Below are 23,756 nucleotides of genomic sequence, written 5' to 3'. Positions count from 1 at the left end.
TTTTCTCATGGGAGAAATGCTTTATCAGCTTGGTGGCCTCCTCTGGACTCATTCCAAAAGGTCAGTGCCCCTCCTGTGTTGGGGATCCCAGTGCTGGATGCAGTCAGGATGTGAGGGTGATGCACTGAGCTGCTATCATTAACAAAAGAGTTTAGCTGCAATAATCTGTAAATAAACTACTCCTGAATCTCGTCTTTCCAGAGAATTTTCCTGCAGGCGCGTGTTTTGAGGTGTCCCTGAACCGCCAGCTCAGCTGTTCGGCAGACCTGCAATGCATGAAGTAGCAGAGTGTGCATTAGGTTGGTGCCAGGTTGCTGGTCTGAGCATCCCTTTTTTTGTGCCTCTCGCTGGGAACTGTGACACCAACCCTCTGTCCAGGGCCTGGGTGAGAGTTTGCTAGTAGCAGGCTGGCTAGGAGGAGGCCTGCATCCTGCAGAGCCAGGCTGCTGGCCTGGAAAAGCTGCTGAAACCTCACCCGCCGATTGAACACAGTCATTGGAAGCTTTTATGTTGCACGTTTATGTTGTGTTTCACTAGTGGTCCTCTGGCAATCAAAATAATTGTTAATGCTCTGTGTCCCAGAAGTCTGGAAAAGTCTCTGTGTGTGAGGGATATATTTTTTTATTTTTCAGTCTTTGGCTTTTTTTTTTTTTTTTTTCCTTCTCTGTTCCTATAGTCTACATGGTTTAACATTACCAGGTGTCCTGTTGCGTTCTGGTATTGAATAGCGGTAAGTCAGGATCTTGTAAAATAGGATTAAGGATTGAGTAAACTATTAGTCTGACTTACAGAACATTTTCTCAAACTAATCTCTTAATGACAGAACAACTGAGAGTTTTGTACAGTGGTTCCTGACAAGCTCCTGGACATAAATGTAGTGCTTTAAAACACCTAATTTTTACAGTAGGGAGCCAGGGTGTAGGAATTAATAAATGGGCAGATCTTGCTCTTAATAAAAGTATTCATTGAAACATTTGGGCTCCCCGAATGTGCCTGCCATCAAAACAGTCATACTGTGGATAGTGCTGTTTGTATTTCTGAGGATAGTATGACTGTACTGAGTACATTGAGTTTGCAAAACTTTTCTGTCCTTCTCAGGTTTTGTGCATCTGGAGCAGAGAGCTTCAAATGGTCCTGTCCCTATCTTGTCACTTTCTGGCTCCTGAACCTACTTTCTCGGTCCCTTTCTCGGTCCCTTTCTCGGTCCCTTTCTCGTCCCTTTCTTTCTATAGAATTACTGTGGAAGCATGTATCCTGTTAATTAATTTAAAAGAATAAAGGAAAACTTTTGTGGCTATCTGCGATAAACTGGATGATTTATTCTAAGCCCAAGGAAGCAGCACATCCTGTGGAAGGTGGAGAGTGCCAGGGAGGGAAAGTTGTAAGCACATGGAAATGCCAGTTAGTGTGTGCATGCAGTGCTCATTGTGGTTTCTATGAATTGTGATTCGGTCTGTATTTAATGGCTTTAGGTGTGTTTTGTCAAGAGTACCCAGGAGAAAGGAGTTTTGCAGCCTAATTGCTGTTTGTGTGAAGAATCTTTAAGGCCTCCAGTATACGGGATTTGCTTACTTTATGTCCAGTTCCTTTTCTGCAACGTTGTGCACTGTGTCAGAAATCCTTAGCAGTGTGGAACTATGTGATCTTTGTTCCAGGCTGAAGGATCCTGATGCATTTAACTGGTGGCTGTGTGACCCATGACTGGTCTCATGGGACTGGGACTCATTGAATAACCCAGTGGATCTGGTTTTCTACACCTGAGTGGTGCAGGAAAAGGCTGTGATGAAGCTGCCAGGAATATGTGCTGTTAAGCAAACCTGTGTGTTAAGAGTTGATTGTTTGTCAGCTGCTTGCAATAGGCTCATCATAGGTTGGACAGAAGGACTAAATTAGCAATTAATTTAGTTTTGCAGAGTAGGAAAACTGGGTAGAAATGATGCCACTCAACTGCTGAGCCAGTGACAATCTGTTTATTATTCCTTCTGTTACTGTTGACTGACTTTCTCAAACTTTGCTTTGGATACCCCTGCCCAGTGACATTTTTATTTTTATACTTGAATATTTTAGACAGAAAAAGTACACGCAGTCTATCAGTTCAGATGGTTGGGTTTTTCCTGATGAAGGTAATGGGAGGCAGATTTGATGCCTGGCACCCTGCAGCACTAGAAGTATTTTACTTACTTGGATTAGGAAGCTTTGGGAAAAAATAGCAGTGAAAGAGACTTTATCAAATACAATATACGTGGATACATTTCCTGTTGTAGTCTGAATCTCTTCTTAGAGTTTGCAATGATATTGACCTTACTTTAATATTAAACCAAAGCATAATGGATTCATGGAAATTTTATAGCTTATAGTTATCATACTGTGTATTGTCTAAAGAAATAAAAATTGGGGCTTTTGACAGAGGATTAAGGATGCTTGAGAAACAAAGCTTTTAAACATTTGTTGGTGGACTTCCTTATGCAGTAAGATGTGAAACAGTCCTCCCTTTATCTTGCTCAGTACAAGTTCTTTTGTAGAAGTGATGAGAAATAAAAGACTTGGGGTTTAATCTTGGCAGTGACATCAGCAAGTGGCTGAGTTGCCCTTTGGGCTTCAGTCTGTCAGCTCCCTTATCTGTGGCAGGGTATTAGCATGGCCAGGTGATCCTTAGTAGAGACCTTTGTAGCTGTGGCTGCACAGGTGTCTTGGTTATTCTCACACTCAAGGGACCAGCTATTTCTGCTGTTGGATTGGCTGCTCAGGACCTTGTTGGGTTGGGTCTCTGAGCATGTGTTTCCTCAGCCTCCTTCGGCAACCTCTTCCTGTGTTTGGCTACTCAAACTGTGGAAATTTCTTTTTTAATACTGTAACTTGATGCAGCCTTGTTGCTTCTGGTCTGCTTTCCCCGTTTCCCTTGGAGTGCAGCCTAGCTCATTATTTTCTTTAGGTACTCTCAGCTATCTGGATGTGTAGATAGCTAAAAACTGAGTGGATATGAGCAGCCCATGCTTCCTCAAGTTAGCTTTTGCACATCTGTTTTGAGGAAACTCATCTCTCAGGCCCTGCCTGTGTGCCATAGGTAGGCAGGCCAGAAAACAAAAAGCTGTCTCTGGAGAGGCTGTAGTGTGTTCCTGCTCATTTATGCCTTGAGCAAGGCAGACCTGTCTTGTTGGGGGTCACACCTGCCTCTCCTGCCCTGTGCTGTGCTCCTTCACCCACAGGATGGTGACCAGGTATGCACAGCAGTGTAGCTAATACTGAGATCTTTGTGCGTTCTTTTTTGTTTCTGTTGGAGGGAGTGGTTTGCTGAAGGACAGACAGGCTTTTAGTCACATCAGACTGGATTCTGCAGTGTAATATGATTATCCTGATTCACCTTGAGAATGGCTAGATCCATGATGAAATGAATTGTGATATTGCCTCAAGTTCTGAAAATCTTCCTCTTGCTTTCAAGGACTATTTTACGTGTCCTTTACCTCTTGCAAAGTGTAACTTTGTGCTTTAGACAACTGACTGTTTTCCCTCTCTTTCATAAAGCCTTGAGAAATGCTGAATGAGTGCTTTGATAGGAACAAAGGGTTTCTCTAGAGAAGTAATGCCTAAAATGTGATGGTAGGACCTAGTAATGCCCTAAGCATGGAGGATGGACTGACATAGTTAAATGAGTGACCAGGAGGAAGAAAGACTGCTGGTCACATTCCCTTTTCAATACTTTGTCATTCCTGAGCATGTTGCAAATGGTGTTCATGGGGAAAATAGCAATCTGTAGTTTTGGTTTTTTTTTCTTTTGATGAATGCCTGAATCTGATCCTGAGTCAAGGAACGAGTATCTTCTTTGGGATGAAGGGAAATCAGTGTCTGTACAGTGAACTGCTCAGCCTTCACCAAAATATACATTATTCATTTCTCTAAATAAGAATTTGCTTAAAAAAAGCAAACAAAAAAAAAATCCCAAAGTGATAGTGTTTGTGTAGGGTATTGCTGTGCTACATTGTTTGACCATCTGTGATTTGTTTGCCCACAAGTATTTTGTTAAGTCTCAAGTGTTATTTAGACTAAAGACTTGGTATAATTTAGTATGTATTTTTAGTCTTTTACCTCTTAGAGCATAATTGGTTCAATTAAAACCATTAATGCCTGTGGTGTAATTGCATTTTATGGAATTACAAACTGGTGTTAGAAACTGCTGCCTGTTAGAATTTTCTGCTATAGCAATGTCTATGGCTTATTATATTTTACCAGACCGTGCAGCTGCCTCTGTAACCTACTGATTATGTAGCCATTGGTGAAGGCTTTTTTTGAATACTTCAATTTATAGAATAAATAAGAAAACTCATACCCATGCATAGCTTCTGTCTTTGTCTTCAAAAAACATTAGTTTGTTGAGCTCGATAAAATGCTGCTCAAAGTGCTTGGCTATGTGAATGGGTTGAGAGAGAAGAGTTCCATTCCTTCTGTAGTGGTTGAGCTGGGAGAATGTACTCAGTGGCTTTTGTAAGAGTATCAGTTACCAAGATGTCCTGTCACTTGGCTCACAGCTTTCTGTTCTGTAGTGTTCTGAGATCCCTCCATTCTTACAAATGGGAAATACTCACCTTTCTTCCGTTTTTATCTCCCATTTTCTATCTGGTTAATGTCAGTTTAATGCTGCTTTCTGGTTCTGTCTTTTTTAATCTTTTTTTGAAGAGGAACAGTGGTGGGTACCTGACTGAGGTACTGAAAATGAAGAGATGTCAAGTGCATGTGATAGGGCTGAGTAGGAAGGCAGCTGTTGGGCTCTAACAAGTTTGGGAATGGCAGTTGAAGGGTGACTAAGCTGGAGTCCTATTTTTAGATGAAGATGGAATGGGGAGAAGGACTGGAGTATGAGCTGTCACAGAATTAACACAACTATTATGTATCATCAAGAAAACTGGATTTTCCTTTTCCATTTTGTCTCATACAGACTGTTGTATTGGGTGGGCAGAACTAAATATTCATGGGAAAAAACATGTCATATATGGCTGCATTTTTGGTGGTTTTAGTGACATCCCATAAATTGAGTAGACTTCTGTTGATTCTAGAACCTTGCCAATTTAATGGAATATATCCTTCTGCATTATGGTAGTCTCTGACTCACGTGCATTTGGATTGCTAACTGTGACAGGCATAGTTCACTATCTCACTGATGACCTTAATTTTTAAGTGTGTGAGGAAGTACTTACATGGGCCTATGTACATCTAGCATATGTGTGTCTGGTGTAGCCCTCATCAAAAGATTCAAGTTGGAATTGTGTTAATAGCTGCCAGATTTATAAAAAGGCAGGGAAATAGGCTGGTATTGCTTTTTGTTAGCAGACTGGTTGCCCCTGTACTAAAATTAAAACTTGGTGTTCTCTGAAAAAATGAATTGGGGCCCCCTCAGCTTTGTTATGCAGTGTTAGCTTATCTGAGCATTTTGGATTGACTCTGAGAATTTCCCTGGAATTCTAGAATAATTTATTACGTGACCAGGAATCTGATTACTGTTTCACTGTACTAGTGAGGAAAAGCTTTGTCTTGTTGAATACTTTACATTCAGGTATTTATGCATGTTTCTTCACTACTTCAAAGATGTAAAGAATGCATTCTTATGGAGGACTGTCTTAAACTGACATCCTGTCTCATGAAGATACTTTTCTTCCCTTGTTCAATTTTAATATTTATGTGTAGACACTTCTCTTTCAAGCTCCCTGTTACCTTTTATTTGTTCCCAGTATCTAATCCTAACTGTTCCCTTATTTTTTGCCTTCCACAAAAGGTAGCTCCTTTTGGCTTGTTCAATGTCAGAGATCTAAAACCTCTCACTCAGGCTTCCGTTTGCTTTGTACTTTCTGAAACTTTGTTTCATACAGTTATTCATCAGGTTAAAAAGAAAATAATGTCTTCAGGCAAAGTGTCTAGTGCAACAAGATCAGCTCTTTGTATTTAAAATGTTAAAAACATAAGTTTTCTTCTGGAAAGAGAATATTCAGCAAAAAAAAAAAGTTTCTACCTAGAATATGGCTGCCTCTTCCCCAAGTATCTGACAGTTTGATGTTCTTACAGCATCTCACATTAAGAAATTGAAGGCCAGTTGTTAGGAATGAGTCCTGTTGATTCTACAAAGAATATGCCTCCAAGATGCTGCTCTTGGAAGCATCTAATTAGTGAATATTGTCTGGGCATTATTTAAAATTAAAATTCAGCCTAGGCTCTTGGTAAAGTAGATGTCTGAAGACCTGCTGAAGGACCCAGCACAATTAGTTCTATTATGTGAACGTGTTAAAAAAATTCTTCCATGAATCTGGGGAATTCTAAGGCTCAACTTATATTCTCTTGGTATATTGAACAAAAAACCCCCTTACTGACAGTTTTAGTCATTCAGCTGTGATTCCATTGACTGGTATTAGCTGGAGGTAGAGGTAGCTCTAATGCTTTCTGTTAGACACTCTCCTTTTATCTTTGAAGCTGTTATTCAGGCATAGGATACTTTGCTTCCTTTGTATTCTTGCTGTCCTGGTGTGTTGCTTTGCCTCTGTCAGTGCTTACCATGCCTGCCCTTGTGCTTAGTGATGGAGATGGAAAATATTTCCAAAGTGGATCATGAAGTTCTGGTGAGGGTGGGCCTACATTCTCCAGAGAAGGAATGCCACTGTTAAAAGGTTATGCCAAGTTGAGAAAGGTATAACCTAGATGTACAAAAGGAGAGATGCTCAGTCACACGAAATTAACTGAGGTGTGCTCGTTTCCATAGTTCATGGAACAGACTATGTGAGTTTCAGCCCTTGTTGCCTGAACTGGTCTTGTGTTCATTGAGTGAATTTGTGTTTCACAGTCTCGAAAAGGAGGTTGGGATCTGACTTCTCCCACTTTCAAGTGGTTCAGGTATGACATGCCAAAGGAAGGATGCTGTCTTTTATGGTAGAAGTGTGGAGGAATTCTGCTGAAGTATTACATTAGGAGAGTTAGGACTTCAAGCTTATCAGTATTTCTTCTTTAATTTCTTCCTCAAATCCAAACCCTAACTCTTCAGTCAAGAAAAGCTTCTGGAAGTGTGGGTAAGTGGGCATATGTAAACAAGCTGCATGGATCTTAAAGGGTGCTTGCTAATCTGTGTGATTGTAAGGTAATTACTTCTCTATTTCTGGCCATTGGTTAGTGTGATCTTCATTTGTTCTCATCCCTCTCTTCAAGAGGGAGCTGCTAGAGAAGGTTCTTTAGGAGACATTGCCTTGGAACAAGTGAAAAGTAAACTTAGTGCTGATCACAGAGGTAGGTAGTAAGGAGGTAGTTCATGACAGTTAGTTTGGGGACTTTTTTTTTTTGAGAAAACAGTATTTTAGATGGTGGCTAAACTGTGCCAAGTGTGTGTGGGTCAGGCTTCTGGCTTGAGGGCACTCTCTTTTTCCTAACGTGTCCCTGAGAGGCAGGCTACATTTATGTACCTCCAGGCATTCCCCATAGTCACATGGGAATGCATTGTCATCATCAGATCCAAGTTTTTGGCTGTGTAAGCATTTGATAAGATGATTCAGATGAAAGGCAGGAGGGCCAGGGGGAATTGTCTGAAAGACTCTTATTAAAATCATGCTGAGTTACTGTGTGTTGTAAATGAAAGCATGCTGCCCTTCCACAACTGTTTGGAAATTGCCCATCTAGAATGTATTCACTGCATGAACATAAGACTCAGCAGCTCATTTTAGCAGCTTTAGGGGGCATCCTGATTGTAGTCTACCTGCTATCCCAGCAAAAAAAAAAAAAAAAAAAAAAAAGTTTAATAAATTCTGTCTTATGTGTCAGGCTTAAGCAAGTTTATCATTATTATTTTACACCTGTCAATAGTTAACACAATTGTTTGATTCCTATTGTAGGCTATATCCCCATTATAAATGTTCCTGGTATGATAGGGATTGGTCACCTGTAAGGTCATGGATGCTTTCCAGTCTAAGAAAAAGAATTCCATTTCCATCGTAAGAAATTATGACACTGTCATCACTTTCAGCAAGGTTTAATTTGACCTGAATAAACACTTCTTGAAAATGCTACTCCTTTAGGAAATTGTTGAAGCTTTATAGAAATAGGGATTCTGGAATATTGCTTTGGTTGCCAGCTTTTTTTGAGGAAATTTGGCCAGCATGTAAATACCTGCACAATAGGTTTATATTGTTACACAAACAGCAGTGATGACTCCATAGAAGCATTTGTGACACAGCAGATGTGATGGTTTGGGACAGGAGCTGGTACAGGGGCTCTCCAGAGCTTAGAGCTAAAATCTACCTTTTTGACAAGTAGAAATTAGAGAGCAATCTTATACTTGGTGCATCAGTGTAAGACTTAAGGCAAATAGGATTTGAGAACTAATACAAATAATTTTTCTCAGCCTGTATTTTGATGGGATGTGTCATCTTGTGTTATCTCCTGTGTCCTACCCTTCTGCAGTTGTCCTCACTCCCTGAAAACCTTTGACATCCCTAAGAGAAATACAGAAGGAATGAGGAAAAATCCCTCCTTGGTAAGGAAGGAAGGTGCAGAGCTGAAAACAGACAAGCTTTACAACTTCAGGGGCTGTTTAGACTACAGCTTTTTCTGCGAATGTTAAAGCAGTGGAGGGCAAGGTAAAGCTTCTGCATGCTGAATGAGCCAAGTAATTTAAATCTACTGTCTGAACAACCAAATATGTTCTATCAGTTGATGTGAACTCCCAGGCTTTAACTTAATCTTTGGAAAGCTCATGGATCATCATATCTTTCAAGTTGAATAAATGGATGTTGTTTTTAATAAAATATTTCACTTCTGGGAAGTAAACAGTACATGTCTAGTTCTGCCAATGGCATGGCCTCTCTGAACATGTGTGTGAGGTTTTTTCCCAGTGAAACATAGGCTTTTGGAAAAGGGTTTTCATTTCCCTTTCAGTAGGGCTCAGATGTCTTGTGTACATTTTTTATTGTCACTTAGAGGAAGTTATTTAGAAAAATACAGTTTAAAAAAAAGATCACTGTCAGAATATCATTAAATCTTTCATCTTGCAAATAATGTGGTGGCTGTACTATCTTCTTCCTTTGGTCCAGCCTTTATGAGGCTTAAATAACTGTACCAATTTGCCCATGTTCTTTTTAGTTGGGGTGCTCTTTGTGCTTCTGTTTTTCTTCAGCTCTTGGCTACTTTCTTGGCGCTGGTTATCAATTGTTTTGGGCTACAACAGATGCTTTTGGGTTACTGCACAGCAGTAGCATGAGTAGAAAAATAATCTCCTTGTTGGCAAGCCCCAAAGTGGTGGGAGAGAGGCTGCAGCCAAGTGTAGCATTTGGGTTACACACTTGGGTCTGTGTCCATTGTCTAAGCAGCTTTTCCCCTTCCTTGGAGAAAGCCAATCCAAGGAGGTGTTGCTGCCTGCTTTGTCAGGCAGTGAGGGGGAAAGTCCAAAGTGATCAAGGGATTAAAAATCGGGGAGGTGGCGGAGTCACTATCCCTTGATGTGTTTAAAAAAAGACTGGATGTGGCACTTGGTGCCATGATCTAGCTGAGGTGTTAGAACATGGGTTGGACTTGATGATCTTGAAGGTCTCTTCCAACCTAGAAATTCTGTGATTCTGTGAAAAAGGTCAGTTGAGGCAGGAGCTTGGTACTGGTAAGAGAATCAGAAAGGTCTGTGTTTTAACTCTTTGCTCCCTGCCCTGCCTCCACATGTAAACCCCAAACACAAACCTCCACCACTAAAAATGGGAAGGAATTGGATCCCTAAAGATGTGTTTAGTCTGTGCCAAATTCAAGGTAGTTGTAGCTTAGCTTTTAGTGATGTAAAGCTGATTTTGAGTGTGAATGCTAGTTTTTCTTTCGTTTGCTGTACAGCCTTTAATGTATTTTCCCTAAAGACCATAAAAATATCTTTATTAATTGCACTTAATATATGTAATGCACAAGTTTATATGGACACAGCTTTTTTGAGGAGTTTTAGCTGGTCTGTGTGTAAATTCAGCCTCCACTAGAGTTCATTGGCAAGTTTAGCTATGGCTTATAGAATTCATAGACTTAATCTATGGCTTATTTGTTACAAAATTTCTAATAAGGGTTCCTTAATGGCTGATTTTAAAACATCTGAAAGGTTTTTTCAAAATATTGCTGCTTTGTTGTAATCCTGTTTACAACAATTGGAAAGTATTTAAGGAAAAAAAAATCAGGCTTGTAACAGTTTTCTTTAAATAGCAGATTACTATTAAAAAATCTGCTTGCTCTTGCAGTATAATTTGAATGTGATTACAGTGATTAGTTGTTTCAGACAAATTTATAAATAAGAAGTGTTAGTATTTAGAGATATTTGCCAAACTTCTTTGCATTTTCTTTGTTTCACCAAAAGTTTTGGGCACAAGAGCTTTTTTCTATTTGCTATTTGTCCTAAAATAAGTAAGAGTACGAGTTCATAAATCAAATTATTTGCTACTTCACTTGAACACGGTAAATTCATGTAGTTAAAAACACTTCAAAGCTGAAGACTCCCTCTTCGTCTCCCTCCTGTGCCCTCAGTTTTAGATGCCACAGTTGATGTGTACGTAGATGAATGGAGAACTTTCCTCAAAAATTCAAAACCCTAATAATTGGTATGGTGTTTCCTGTTTTTACCCTTTTTGGGTCATAATGTCAGTGTCTAACCAAGTAATGTATGAAATGTACATTGTTTTCCTGTTGCTGTGGTAGACAGTGATTGAAAAGCTGACGTTTGTAGGAGGCAAGACCTTGGGGAGGTTAGAGAAGTTTTTTGCCAGACTAAATATTGCCATGTACTGATACTATGTGGGCATGTTTAGGTTTGCCACTTGCATATAAATTTCCACCCCTTTATCCTCAGAATTTGCCATGCAGTGAATGCTGATTTATAGCAGGAGCTGTCTTTTCTCTGACTTGAAGGTACTTTGTTGCAGAGATAGGTGTGAGCATGTTTTAAGAATGAAGATGGCACATAAGCTAGTTTTAAATTCACTTTGTCCTGAATGCTTACATTCATGCAATGACTGCTACTCAGGTGAACCTTCAAGCTTCTCAAGCTTTAAGAACAACTCCAAACAGAGCAGGTGTCACCAGTTCCTTTTCTGGAAGGTTCCCAGTCGAGTGGTTTTTAACAGATTTCATGCATCTATTGCTTAGATTTAAACTGTTTCTGTTAACTTTTTCAACTGGATAATAAAAATATAAGGTTCTTCAATGGCAATGAATAACAATAAATCTGGTTGTTCAAAAATATGCTTTTTCTTCTGAGGAAAGCAATCTCCCTCTTTTTCCGTGAACTGATCATAGGATGAAAAAGTATTCATAGTACAGAAGTTAACCTAGTCCTTTACACCTTTAATTGCTAGGAAGTGTCTGTGGGTTCCAAATGAGTAAAATTAACACACTCAGTTTGTGTTTGGAGATGTGTATATTTCAGCTACAGCTTGTGAATTTGGGAAGAACAGGAAAAGCTTTATGGTAAAGATTAGGTGGGTAAATACAACTACTGGTCCTTCTCACTTGAAATTTCATTAAATTTGGTTTGAAATAGGGCTTGGATGTCAACTGTTTTAGCACAGCCAGTAAAGCAGGAATGTTGTTACTGCACAGTAACAATGACTGGATTAAAGTGTCTTTGCATTGTGAATAGGATCTCTTCTGGACCATGAAGTTATGGCCTGAGTATTACAAGATAACAAACGATGTCTTTGAGTGTGACTATCAGGCATTCTCTATTTTGGCCCAGTGATTTGGCTTTTTGCTTAGCAGTAAGTAGTATAAACAATGTCGTGAAAAGGTTTTCTTCTACAGCAGAAGCAAATACTTATCTGAGATGGGGGCCTTTGAGTTGCAGAACAAGAAGTAAGGCATGACCTTCCTTAATATCATAAATAACATATTGCCATCGAAGTAGACATCAGACTGAGCTTTCAGCAGCAGTCAGGGTTGACTTGAGTGATTTCCAGCTTAAAATGGAGGGAGCTGTAAGTGGCAATTATATCCATTAAGTGTCATTGTAGACCACTTTGACCATAATGATTTCTGACAGAAACAGCTCTCAAGCCTTACAGATGCAGGAAATGCCAAATCTGATTCTTCTCCAGGTGTCTCACTGAACAGCTTGTTTGTCCTTATGCTGTGGAGATCAGAAAGGTTTGCTGCAAACACAGTACCTGTCATTACTGTTATTCAATTTAAAGTGTTTCCTCCAAAATGGGTACTGAGTTCTGGGGTGGAAGTTGGATAATAATTGCACTCCTCGACAGGGAAACCAAAAGAGGGAGTTACTGAAGTAGAAAGTCCAGAGAAAATAATAAATGTCCACAAAAAGAGATTACCAATAATGTGCACAACACTGACACAGTTTATGGTGTTAGAGCATGCTTTTCATAATATGAATTATTGCTGGTGCCCAGTCCAACCCTCAGCATTAAAAACTGAATGATGAATGCCTTCATCTAATGGCATACCCACTAAGGACTTTTGCAGCCAGAAGGATATTGCTCACCAGTAGTGTTTGCTAATCCATTGGCAAGCTTTTCTAATGTAAACCTGGTTTTAGAACAACAGTTTTCACAGTTGGGGGGGTTAGAGACAGCTCCTGGGTGCACTTGCATAGTTCTTTTAGATGGTGCTGGGGCTGACTGAAGTAGGAGGTCTAACACCATGTTTGTGTAACTTGTGGACTTTACCAAGAGGTAACAGGCTGAACTTCAGGTATTTGACTGCACTGATTACTGTGGGTTATCAGTGTCAAAGGCTGCTCTGGGTATTGTTGACTCTTGTCAGCAGCCTCTGTATGTAATTGCTTGTTTAAATGACTGTAAAAATGCCACTGAGATTTCTCCACAGGTTTTTATTAAATGCTTCATGACATTTGTCTAATACAAGCCATGTTTAGTCTGTGTGAAGGAAAGCAATGTGATAGTAGTAACCTGTGGTGGTTTTTGTATTTATTTTTTGACATTTTTTTCTAAGCTAAGGTTTGTCTGTCCAGTCTTTGCTTGTTCAAAAGAATAGATGTGCTAAGTGTGTCAATATTTTTTTTTTGTATGTGTGCTATTCTCCTATTCTGTTTCTGAAGTTTATCTTGGTTCTCTTTCCTGGGCTGTGTGGATTGCCTGGCAGAAAGGGATTTGTCAGAAGGGAGAAGGCTTTTAGCCTCTGGAACCTTTTCTGGCATTCATTCTATCAGTATTACTCCATGATAGGTGTCAGACAACGTGGTGCTTACAGTCATGTCTGTTAGCATGTAGTTAAATACAGACAATGCACAGGTATTGTTGAGTTGAACAGGTATATGTTTTATCCTTTGGTTTTCCATGAATTGCTATAGTGATGAGGACTAGTTGAGAAAAACTTGCAGGAGAATAAAGACCAGAAGCAGATTGTACTGTGTTTTGGTATTGAAGAGTGGGTTTTTTGGGTGTTTTTTTGTTTTTTGGTTGGTTTTTTTTTTTTATTAGCATTACTCCTGGTATTTTCAGTGAGTGTTGCTACTTAGAGCAAGAAAAGACAAATCTGTATCAGAGAAACAACAGTATAAAACCTTAAAATTCCTAAATTAACTTTTTTAACACCTTTTTGGAGAGGTTGGAAGCTGACACTTGCTACTTCCTGGCACAGAGAAACATAATTTTGATCTGATGGCTCTAAACCCTAGCTTTGATATTTCTGATCATGCAAAAGCATAAGTGATGAATGGAAGAAGAATAAGGATAAGGTTTGTTTTGTTTTTTTTTCAAGGACCATAATCCTTGTGGCAAGGAAACTCTAACAGAAAAGTAGACATAAACAGTAATTTGTGGCTGTTTTTTAAAATGTCTTTCATACTTTGCAGTGGTATATTCCCATAAAAATTTTTAGATATATGGGTATTTTTATTTGAAAAAGGTGTTGGGTTTTGTTTTTTGTTTTTTTATTTTTAATATCCATCTGTAGTAGATTAGCTTTAAGAATCTATTTTGCTGAAGTTTTTGATTCTCAGATGTCAGTGTAAAGAAAGTCTCTATCCCCTGCAGCTTGTAGATTACTTTTCTGGCTTTCTAAAGCTTTGTACAGAATAGGCTGACCAAGACTGAGGTTGCATGAACATCTCTGTTGGAGAAGATAGGAAGGAGCTGAAAAGTGTTGGTTGAGAGTTCTCTGGGTCTTGCTGTGCTTCATCAAGGTGGTGTTCCTGCTGTGGTTTGCTTTCCCATTTAGAGGACAAGAGGCATTGTAAAATTACTGAAAACTTAGTGGGGTATGAGCTTTTACCTGGTGAAAATCTAAGAGCCTGTAAGAGGTAAAGGGGCATCTAGAAAACAGTAGAGATTGGCAGTGCTGTTGTGCATGTGATTTGGCAGTGAATGCATCATTTCTTAGGCTAAAAGCTTTGGCTTAAGATTTTCTTTTTTCCTACTGTTTCTATTGATACTCTTTCATCAGCTGATCCACTTGTGAATTATGAAAGAAACCAGGAGGGAATTGATGCAAAGAGAAAATTGTGGTCTTGACAGATGGACTCAGGAAAGGTTCCTTTGTGATGTGGAATAAAGTGGGGAGCTTTTACAGTATAGATCTTGCCAAATGCAGATTACATGTATGACCTTAATAAAATGACAGAGCTATTTATTAAACAATATTAGAATTGTATATATCCCCAGGAGACAAGCTAGTGTGTTACAGCTGCAGTGTAGGATATCAGATTACAAGTTTAGTGTTTCAAAACTCATGTTGACTTGGAAGCCTGACTAGGTGGTGACATGATGAAGATAAAGTATTAGGATACTGTTGCATGTACTACCATAAGATTCTAATATACTTTGCTGTTTCTACCATTCATAATATAGCCAAAGCAAATTTGGGACTGGATGAATGCAGTGGAATTTTGCACACTCAAATGCACGTGCACACAAAGTGGCTACTTTAATATAAATATGAATTCCTGTCTTCTCTAATAACTTCACTCTGCTTCTTTTAAAAACATTCATTGCCTCAACAAAAATAAAACTATAGGATGTGAGTGTTTGTGAGAGCCAAGGCAAACTTGGGAGCAAAAGGAAAAGAAAATAGGACATGCAGATTTGCAGACAAGCTCTAAAGGTTGTCATGAAAGCTTTGGTTACATCTTTCAGAAAGTGTCCAGGCTCTGCCGTGTTCTGTTTTCCAGCTATGAAGAGAAAGTGTGTGGTGTGGGAGTTTTCTGGGTAGGGTTTTAAAATAATTGTTAGGGTGGTCATAAGATAACTGGAGCAAACAGGTTGTAATTGCAACCTGTAGTGTTGCTTTTCATGATAGTTATTGCAGTGACATGGTAATTGCAGATCACATGAAATCTCAATAACTTTTGTGGTGGATTATTGCTTCTGCCTGCTTCTTCCTTTGTGCTCTGCTGTGATAGCTGACAAGGGAGATGGCCAAATGCAGGGAGCTTAAAAAATTGTATCATTGTATCATGTGTCTACATGAGCAAGATGACTATCAGGCTTCAGGTGAAATAATGCCATATTTCAGTGTGAGTCTTCAGTAATTCTTGGTGTTCTGATATCTTGGTTAGATATCACTAAGAAATTTCTGTTAGTAGATAGAACCACGTAAGTGCTTTTTGTTAAATTTTTGGAAATACAGGTAACTGTCAAATCTTAAAGAAATAGCTTCTGCAATATTCATGATGCAATTTGTATTGGATACAATCATGGCAGTACTCCAGGGAACTCTGTATATTATGGGAAATGTTGTACCCTACCAAAATGCAGCCAAACAAAACTCATATCCTCATACATTACTGACGCTGCCCAACCCATGTGGATTGATGCAAAGGTATCTTGAATTCAAGTATTACGAAAGGGTAAAATATACAAACTTTGTGTTTTGAGATATTAAAAAATACTTATATCACATCTTCTGTGCTTTTTACATTAATTACCTTTCCTGCTTTTGCCTGCCATGAGAACCATTTCTTTGTACGCCTTTATTGTATCCTTTTTACACAGGGAGCAATATGGAGTGCAAGCCAGCACTTCATGGTCTTTGAGAAGTTTGGGATTCTGAGGCTGATAATACAAATCTTTCTTTTTAAAAAAAATACAGCAGTTGTGTTACTTTACAAGGTAGGGGAGGGAATTCACTCCAGAGCATTAATTACAAAAGAAAGAAATATGTTTTAGAAAGATGGAAGTTTGATTTTCAAATACCTTAGTACTTGGTAATAACCTAGAACAAGTTTGGTTTTTTTTTTTTAATTGTTCCTGTGATGTCTGTGGTGTCTCTGTGTTGTAAACATCCAGAATAAAAGTACTTGTGAAACAAAATCTATCTGATTCTCTCATTCTTATAACATATATTTTATATTCAATTGGAATATGCTGCATACTACTGAAACTCTTCATGAAAACTCATGAACACTTACAGGTGACCTCAGGGTTGAGGGAGTAGAGGATCTTGTAAGTTTGTCTGGAGCCGGTGGCATGGGATCATACATACCAAAAAGAAAGGAGATTACAAGTGCAAACTAAGATTGTGGCAGCATTTTTTCTTCAGTCTTCATAATTGGTAATGAAATGGGATTATTTGGCTATTCAACTCTGTTCAAGGTATATGTTACTAATGGATTTGATGGGGGGACACTGTGTGTGTGTATTTTCTGTGACTTTTTGGGAGTGGGGTTTTGTGGAGGGATAGAATGTAAGAGAATAGTGCAGAAGGTAGTCTCACCCCTGAGGAGTTGCAGCTGTACTAATCCCCAAAGATTAGGAACAGGCCTGCCCTTAACAGGCCACAGCTTTGGCCAATGAGTGCTACAAAAGAGTGGGTTAGCTGGGTGAGGAGAGAGCTGGAGTTTGTCGGCTGTGCTGTGAAGAAGGAGTCAGTGTTGTGAGGAGCTGCACATGAGAAATCACTGAGAAGGTATGGAACTTTTGCAATAAGATGACAACAGGATTTTGTGGGTTTTTTGTTTTTTTTTTCACTTTCTGAATTTCTCTGTGACCTGTCCAAAGAGTGAGCATTTTCTGAACATCAGTAATAAGCAAAGTTTGAAGTTCATTGAATGGTCCTAGAATAGCTGTCCTTGATACAAGTTAAACTTAGTATTAAGTTTATTTTTGTTTTTGGGAGAACAAACTAAATAGGAAATCAATAATTACATAGGCTGAGATAGTTTCTGTTGCATTCTGCTGTTTTCCCATCACCATCCTACCAAAACCAAACCAAAACCCAACCAACCAGCAACAAAAAACCCCAACAAACAAAACTCCCCACAAAGCCCTTTGGCAACTAGTTGCTACTAGGAATTTATTCTCAAAGGAAAAGTGGAGGGTGCCTGACACTGAGATTTGGTCTAGAAAGGGCTAGCTAATTTAGTTTTTAAGATTTAGTTTTTAGGTTTAGGCCTTGCGTTCTGTTTGTTGTAGTAGAAGGTTACCATGTCATGTTCATTGTCATTCACGTTTGCTGACATCTATCTCTGCCAAAATACATTGAAAGTGCTTACCTGTTTTGCCCAATAATTTCATATGTAAATAATGAGCTAATTAAAGAGCAGCTTTTCCATTCAAGATATGTTAAATTTTTAACAGAATGGGTATCGTTTTATTTGTTTTTTGCCTGTGTGTCTTGGCTGTGTGTGAGCTCTTTGAAATGTCAGGTTCATAAAATTGTATTAGGGACACTTTGACTTGTTTTGAGACCCCTATGGAGAAAAGTTGCCCTGTTACTTGGGGAGTTCACAGTTTTGCCTTTGCTCCAAACTGAGGTGAAGGGAAGGAGGAAGTTCTTGCCAAAAGGAAAAGTTGTGGCCAAAGAACAGGTCAGGGCTGGCTGTGGGACCCTGCTTTTTGTTTGTCCTGGATTTGGAAAGTGCTGGGAGCCTAAGAGACTAAATGGGAGGGTGGGTGGAGAAGCTGAGTTGTTCCTATGTGCTCTTAAAGGGCCTAACAGAACAGAGTTATATCATGTGTGCAAGTTGAGCTCTGTGTTGGAGAACAGACATGAGCCTCCCCCAAAGGTCAAGTATTACACGTGAGTGCAATGCAGTTCTAGAAACTCCTTTAATACTAGAAAGAGAGATTAATTGCCGGTTTGGACTCCTTAGTATTTCCAGATCACTTTTTGTTCATACTGTTCATTACGTATACTGACTATGCCTTTATGAATCTAGTTTTTCTGGATTTGACCTCAGTAAGCAACCTGAAAATTTATGCTTGGTTAGGAATAATTGATAAAGTTGTATTTCCTAAAATCATCAAATGGTTTGGGTTAGAAAAGACTTTAGAAATCATGCAGTTCCAATCCCACTGCCGTGCACAGGGGTGCCTTCCAGTGCAGGTAAAGGAAGAAAGAACATATAAATTCAAGCGCTGCTTATTGTTCTCCTCCTCACATGATAAGGTAGTCCTGTCCTGGAAACTTTAAATGAGCTTTTGCTCCATGTAGGACATGAAACATAACTGCATGGGCTGTGTGAGAATTTGGAAGAGAAGCTGTGGTTCTGGGCTGTGTTTGCCTGTCTGACCTGTACTAAAGGACTGTGAGGGAGAAAGAAGGGCCTTTCTGCCAGTGTCTTGTCTGTCTGGTGTGTTGCTGGAAGCTTTTTGTCATAACCAAATGCAAGTGTATTGTGTCACGTGGTGCACTGGGACACCACACCAGGGCTTTTGAACAAAGGTGTCTGTAAACATCATCACAAAATCATCCACTCTGTGGCTTAACATTTAAAAGAAATTAAGAGTTCATTTAGCGTGCACGTTCTTAAAGGCACTAAATGCTCAGCTCAAAAAAAAAAAAGAAAATAATTATGATTTTTTTCTTATAGTATATGAATAATGGACTATAACAATTCAGTCTTCCATCAGATTTAAAAATAAGGGAGGTACATATTAACAGCTCTTTGCTACATGATGTGTGACATTACACGAATTCTAGCCATCCCACTGCAGTGAATTAAACTGTCTGACTCCCTCCTTGGTGATGTAGAGGTATGTTTTGTGCTTTGCAAAGGAAGACAGATGCTAAACTACTGCTAAGGTAGTAGCTGGGCTGTTTTCTCCGTGGTTTTGTGTGTTTTAGCCTTGTGGAATTCTTGTGTGCATGGATACAGAAACACAAAGAAAGAAAATTAATGCAAGCTTAGGGGAGGTGTATGTGATTGCCAGTAATCCAAGATATATTAGAATGCTTTGGCATTTGCTGTGCTTGTAGTATTTGTTGTGATCTCCATTGTTGGTTTTATATATCTTACATGCTTTGTGGTGGTTTTAAATTTATTTTTTTTAAAGCAGAACTGGCTAGCTACAGTAGATGTGAAGTACTAAATGTTCAGAGAACAATTCTGGTTGAAGGGGACCTCTCAAAGCTGTTTGTGTCTCAGCCTCCTGCTCAGGACTGGGTCGATGTTGAATTGGGACTGGATTGTTCAGGATTTTTTCTTGCATGTGAAATCTACAGGAATGGAGCCTTGGTCCTAAGAGAATATTTATTTTCTTCCCTCTAGGTGGCACCCCTGTCAATTTTTGCATGTGTTTTACTCACAAGTCTTTCATCCTGTACCAGTTCAGATGGCAATTATAAAAGGCTTCTAACTGCCAGTGCACAAACTGTGTGTGTTGGAGGGGACAAAATAGGTGATTATGTTATAGAGGGTAATGTATGTGTAGCTTTGTAAAAGCTGAATGTCAGTTCAAACTCTCCAAGAGTAGAAGGAAAAGTTTAAGTATGGCTTTTTGGGAGGGCTATATGCAGTTTAAAAGTTATGCATTTATTTCTGGAATAATAAATAGCCAAGATACTTTGATGCAAAGAATAAAAGGTGATAAAAAATGAAACACATAATTCTTTGCATAGGTAACAATACTGATTATCTTCCTTGATACCTTGGAAGTATTAGTATCATTATTACCAGCTTTATTCTTCATGTACAACTCACAAATGAAGAGGCTAATTTCCTAAAAAACTCTGAACACTTGAAGTTTTGGCTCATGGTTTTTCTGCTTTATTCCCTTGTGCTGGTGCATATCAAGTTGACCTCAAATAAGGAGGCTGTGCTGACTGAAGCTTTGGGACTAACCTGTTGTCCTGCTTGGCTCAGTTTGTAGGTTTTTCTTTGGCAATTCTCCAGGCTGGAAATTGGAGCTGGTAGTATTTTCTAGGCTTAGTTCCAGTAAAAGAGGTATTACTTTTATGTTCTGTTGTATGAATTTCAGGTGGGAGAGGGGATGTAAACAATCAGATTTGCAGATCATCATATACATACTTTTATTTTTCAATCAAGACTACAGTGCACCGTTTTTTTTTTATTTTGTACTTTAAAGATAGGTACTTTAAAATACAGCTTTTCAAGCAGGTAATCCAGTGCAAATTGTCGAAGTTTATTTATAAAGAGAAAAAAAAAATACAAGTAGTCATAAGAATATCATGAGTGGGAAATTACTAAAAAGGAAAATTCTGTCCAGCATATACTCCGTTATTATGTTGCTCAACCTATTTGCTGTTTAAGTTTATCCATCTGTAGTGAGTGCTTAGTAATAGTTCTCTACAGAAAAGGTTTTGTATAAACAATGTTTATGTCAAAATTTCCTATGAAAGATGGCTCTAACTTAAGTAGTTGTTTTAGAAGGTGCTTATAGTCTTAGGCAGACAAGATGAATTTGAAATTACAGAAAAACAATTTTATCTACCCAGTAAATAAAGTGTTCTGTTACATCTTCTATTTCCTAACTCCTAATATTAGATAAGGGTTTATTCCATGATCTTGGAAGTTTTCCCAGTAGTATTTCACAGTAAGAGTAGTTACACCTGCATGTGCAGTGAGTGTCTCAGGATGACTAACCCTGGCAATACCAGACATTCTGACTTTGTAGTTCTGCTTTCAATTGCTGCAATGGCTGTATCCCAAGTTAACTCACCACTTCAGATTTTTAAAATTCTGCTGTAAACTTCAGTCTTGATGTGCCTTGAGTTATTAAGAGATTTGAGTGTTGCATAGTAATGAAGAACTAGATAATGCTCTCCTCTGTATTTTGTTTGCAATTTTCTTTAGTCAAATTAATTCAAAACTTGAATCATAAGCTTTCTAATGTTGTGACAGATAAGTCACATTGTAGAAAATAGTCACTTGCTTGCATTTGGAGGCTGCAAAGTAAATGATGTCTAAAATTATTGGGCTCTCCCTAAAATCCAGTATAGCTGCAATCCCATCAGAAAAGAGGTTTCTTGGAAGTTATGCCATATGTACTTAGGAGCTTAAATCATGTGGAAGGGGCTATGTGGGATGAATCCAACAGCTACTGGGCAGTGTTTTTCCTGCAGTTACATGCTTAACAGATTTGGGTGATGCAGCAAATCATACAGTTTTAGTCAGATTAGAGATTATGTCCAAGAGATACGGTACCTTAGTGTTTCACAAGAATAGCCAGACTCTGTAAAATCTGAAGTGTCCATTTTTTGTTAAAGGTTAAAATTTTCAGTATAGCAACTTGGAAAATCTGATGTTTGCTTTTTTTGGCTAATACAAACTTTTTAATGGCTAGTATTTCTTACCTCAGTATTCATTCTCACTGAAGTCTGGAATAAACAGTGTTTAGACTGCACCTTGAAAATGCTTGGCCGTGAATGTCACAAACTATTCCTAGCAGCCCTTAAGGACAATACTTGCTTTTAGCTTGCTTGGCTCCTGTGGGAATTGATTGCCTGGGACTAGTTACAGACATTGCTCAAGTACACAAGTTCTAATTATACTTCTAGTACATTGACAGTAAATTATGAAGACTTGGCATTTTGCACTGTATAAATGCTTGGGTGCTTGGCTTCCCTTGTTGATCCTGTCTGCAGCGAAAGCAGCTAAGAATTAAATTTAGAAAAGTTTGTGCTGCGAAGCCCCTGTGGTACCTCTGCTGAGGTGACTGGACCTGGTGTGATAATGGTGTTCACCCCCCTACCCCAAATGTCCCAGATCTTATTTCCCAGTCATTAGAGGTGACTTTTTCCTCCCTTAAAATGGTTTTCTCAAAAGGCTGCTTTTCCCAGACATTACAGGGAACCCAGCAAGCAGAGCAGGCGTGCTGGGGGAGTTGAATGTGTGGTCTGTGTGAACAGCCCCCACAGCTCCTGAGCCTGCAGAGACAGCACTCCCTGATCAAACCAGGGATGGCTGATCAAAGCTGGCATAGTGGTCAGTAATAAAAGCAATAGTCCTTCCTTCTCAGTCCATGTTTAATACTTGTTTTTCTAGCTATGGTGCTGTATAAAAATCTCATGCAGGCTTTTCTCTCCTGGAGTACTGTGAAGTTTTGTTTGTTACAGTAAAATACAGAGGTAAATGAAAAGTGGATGATGACAAACACTTAAAGGCCAGGAAGAAACCTACAATGGGGCAGGATATTTGTGTGCATGGCAGAGGGATTGGGAGTATATATTTGTGCATGACAAAAGAAAACAAATCACGTCTTTTAGATGTTGCACGAGTACATGCACATTCTAAAGCTAATAGAATGTAAGGGGTTATTTAATTAGGTGGAATACTGTAAGTTTATGGAAAGGAAAATTGTTATAGGGAGAATAGTTTGGAGAGGCAGTAAAGAAGCCAGGTGTTGATATAGGTACCTTTTCTCAAACCATCTTTTTGACAGTCTCTTAAGATGGCTGTCCATTTAAATCTGCTTCAAGTTTGACAAAAAACCAATCCTGTAGTAAGGGGAGGTTGTGTTTGTTTGATATTTATCAAGGATGAGAATTTTTATTTAAGTTCCTAACATGTCTTTCAAATAGTGACCTATACAATAGTTAAAAATACAAGCTGTTGATCTTATTCATTATATCATGACTTTATTTTTAAGTTCTGGAGTGTATTTTTAAGCAGGTGAAATATGTCTTGTGGAAATGAGTAATGAAGCAGTAGCTAGAGCAGCTGGGCAGTTTTCTGTCAGGGAATTCAAATAACAATTCTTACTCCATCGTTTTTCCACCAAAGTGGGATGAGTGGCAAAGGTAGTGAGGAGTATCTGATGTTTTATTTCGAATAAATCAGGAGTTGTGACTTCTGATTTAAAAACATTTTTTCTGTTTGGTAGACAAATAAAGCTTTCAGTTTTAATTTCTTTTGAGTTTATTTAGAAAGGTAAGTCCTTAGGCTTGTTTTGAGCTTCATTTATTGCAGTTAATGTTACTTGCAGCTTTTCAAAATGGAAGTCAAACTGATGCAGCAGACTTGAAATCCAAGTTTGAAAAGAAACCCATGTCTTCTTATGTTTGCTGCTGTGGCAAGCTAATAAAAAACCCAAACCAACAATATACAAACCAGCTTTAAAACAAAATTTAAGTGTTATTGAAGTCTATTATTTTGTCACTGTGCAGGGCTTTTACAACCTTAGGAGGTCTGTGAGCTGGTTCTCACTGCACAAATAAATGTTTTAGAAATGGTGCCATCTGGTGCTTCCAGGTTACTGAAGTCCTGCAAGAGTTAATAACACTTGACTATCAAGAGGAGAATTACAAATTATTTTTACAAAAATTCTGCTTTTTTCCTGAAGTCTCTTGCACAGCAACTTTGTTTTGATTCCAGCTTTGTTGTAGTGCTCTAGTAATCCTTGCTTCTTTCCCCCAAACTGGATCTTGATTTCTGTTAACACAAAGGGGGTCTGTTAGCAATAGCTAGCAGTGGAATCAAATGGGAATTGATAAGCTGTTGTTTACAGCTTCATTAAAATTAATTCTGGTAAATAAAACATCTGAGTTCTTTCTAGATTAAGGTGCTTTTAAGCATTTATTGATATGATGAGTAGAAGCTGTTTTGAATGTTCTACTAATAAATA

At 38.6% G+C, this 23,756-nt stretch overlaps 1 protein-coding gene across 1 annotated transcript in view; it reads left to right on the top strand.

The window, feature by feature from the left end:
- GBE1 (1,4-alpha-glucan branching enzyme 1) overlaps window positions 1–23,756 on the top strand; it is a 138,070-nt gene that overhangs the window by 1,401 nt on the left and 112,913 nt on the right. The window lies entirely within an intron of this gene.

The sequence above is a fragment of the Agelaius phoeniceus genome, chromosome 2 (assembly GCF_051311805.1).
Source record: "Agelaius phoeniceus isolate bAgePho1 chromosome 2, bAgePho1.hap1, whole genome shotgun sequence".
Lineage (NCBI taxonomy): Eukaryota > Metazoa > Chordata > Aves > Passeriformes > Icteridae > Agelaius > Agelaius phoeniceus.
The sequence above is the reverse complement of the archived record's forward strand: the minus strand, read 5'-3'. Positions and strand labels throughout refer to the sequence as shown.